Raw genomic sequence first — 2,500 nt, forward strand, 5'->3', positions numbered from 1 at the left:
TTATTTTTGGGGAGAAATTGGTGTTTTTATGGTGTTTTGGGGAGAAATCGGTGTTTTTAAAGCTGGGGAGACGAAATGTGGATGTTTTTAAGATGTTTTTGTGAGAAATTGGTGTTTTTCTTATTCTTATTTTTCATATTCTTATTTTTACGTATTTTTCGATATTCTTTTTTTTTTTTCTTTAATTGAAACTCTGTGTTATATTTTCCATTCCTTTCTTTTCATTTTCATTTTCATGTTATCATTTTTTCATTTTTTTTTCATTTTCTACAATCTTCAAAAAATAATAAATAAATAAATAAATAAGAAAAAAATGAGCGATATTTTTTTTTATTTTTCTTAATTGAAACTCTTTGCTATATTTTTTCATTCCTTTCTTTTCCTTTTCCTTTTCTCTTTTCATAATATTATTTATTTTCATCCTTTATCTAATTTCCTACGGTTCAAAAAAAAAAAAACAAGAAAAAAGGAAGAAAAAAAAAAATTCGACATTCTTTTGTTTTCCTTATTTAAAACTCTTTGCTATATATTCCCATTCTTTTCTTTTTCCCTTTTCCTTTTCAAATTCATATATTATTCATTTTCATCTTTTATTTAATTTCCCACATTCCCAAAAAGAAGAAAAGAAAAGAAACGATATTATTTTCTTTTCCTTTAGATGACGAAGAACGAGAAGAAAGAAAAAAGAGAAAGAAAAGTTTATGGGAAAGTGGGCAAGAGATATAGCTATGAATTAGTACTTTTTAACTCCTAATTAGTTTCGCTTTCAGGAGGAGGAGGAGGAGGAGGAGGAAGAGGAAGAAGAAGAAGATGATGATGATGATGATGATGATGATGATGATGATGATGACGAAAAACAATAAGAAATAAATAAAAAGGAGAAATAAGAGTTTGGGGGAAGGGATAGGCTATGTTGATCTGTAGCCTACTTTTCAATCTCTCTAGCTTACTTTCGCGTACACCTTCTTAAGATAAATTAATAAAAGAAAAAGAAAATACAAGAAAAGATGAAAAAACTAGTATCTTGTTTTCCTTAACCCCTTCAGTACTAGGACGCATTTTTACCACGAGTTTGGGTGTGATAAGACGATTTTATTGAGATTGGGAAGGGTTTATGGAGGTCAGAAGATTAATGGCCACAGTCTTCACTATTTCAATCTCCCACATAAATTTCTGAAGCTGTATCGAATCACCAATTAGTAACTAGAATGAATATGTAAGCGTGTCATGGTAGAGATTAATTGAAGACGAGGAGGAGGAGGAGGAGGAGGAGGAGGAAGATGAAGAAAAGATGAAAAATAAGAAAAAAAGAAAAAAATTGAAAGAAAAGTACCAAATTCACCTGGCTTGTATTTCTCCCATGTCTTTCATCCTTTCCAACACCCACAACACATCAAAAAACAAAGAAAAACAATAAAAACACATAAAATCGTTCTTTTGTTTGCCTTTAAAGCCTCGTCATTGCAGGCTTACACTGGTTTCTCAGGGATTCACACCATGACTTAAGGCTTCGCGGAGTTTTAAGAGTGTCAGGGCTCCTCTCCCCACTCCCCACTGTCCTCCCCACGCCCCAACCCACGCCTCGACCCACGCCTATACTTCCGTGGGTCGTAAACATTAGACACGGTGGATGTACGGCTGGGCAGGGCATAGAAACACTGCCTCTATGTTACTGCTACCAAGTGATGGGGAGTGAAGGGGTGAGGAGGGGAAAGAGAGAGAGAAGGGGGGAGTTTGTGCTTTTTTCTTTTAGTGTAAGAGGGGAAAAACTGGCCAAGGGCAACAGAAGCAATTAAAAAAAGGTCCGCAGTTGCCAGTCCCTGAATAGGATCGAGAGTTAGCCAAAAGAATGGGATGACTGTGTTGAAACCTCCTCCCTCTTGAGTGATTTCTGGTCATAGATGAAAATACACCAGCAGGCAGGGAGTTCCAGAGTGTGCCACAGAGAGGGATGAATGATTGACAGTACTGGTTAACTCTTGCATCAGGGAGGTGGACAGAATAGTGGTGAATGATTGAGAATACTGGTTAACTCTTGCATTAGGGAGGTGAACAGAATAGTGGTGAATGATTGAGAGTACTGGTTAACTCTTGCATCAGGGAGGTGGACAGAATAGTGATGAATGATTGAGAGTACTGGTTAACTCTTGCATCAGGGAGGTGAACAGAATAGTGGTGAGAGACTGAGAATACTGGTTAACTCTTGCATTAGGGAGGTGGACAGAATAGTGGTGAGACTGAGAATACTGGTTAACTCTTGCATTAGAGAGGTGGACAGAATAGTGGTGAGAGACTGAGAATACTGGTTAACTCTTGCATTAGGGAGGTGGACAGAATAGTGGTGAGAGACTGAGAATACTGGTTAACTCTTGCACTAAGGAGGTGGACAGAATAGTGGTGAGAGACTGAGAATACTGGTTAACTCTTGCACTAGGGAGGTGGACAGAATAGTGGTGAGAGACTGAGAATACTGGTTAACTCTTACATTAGGGAGGTGGAC

At 37.2% G+C, this 2,500-nt stretch overlaps 1 protein-coding gene across 2 annotated transcripts in view; it reads right to left on the reverse strand.

Moving 5' to 3' along the window:
* Positions 1-2,500, reverse strand: part of LOC123499604 (adhesive plaque matrix protein-like) — a 16,542-nt gene that overhangs the window by 9,744 nt on the left and 4,298 nt on the right. The gene's annotated exons all lie outside the window — the stretch shown is intronic.

This window comes from Portunus trituberculatus, chromosome 8, assembly GCF_017591435.1.
Source record: "Portunus trituberculatus isolate SZX2019 chromosome 8, ASM1759143v1, whole genome shotgun sequence".
Lineage (NCBI taxonomy): Eukaryota > Metazoa > Arthropoda > Malacostraca > Decapoda > Portunidae > Portunus > Portunus trituberculatus.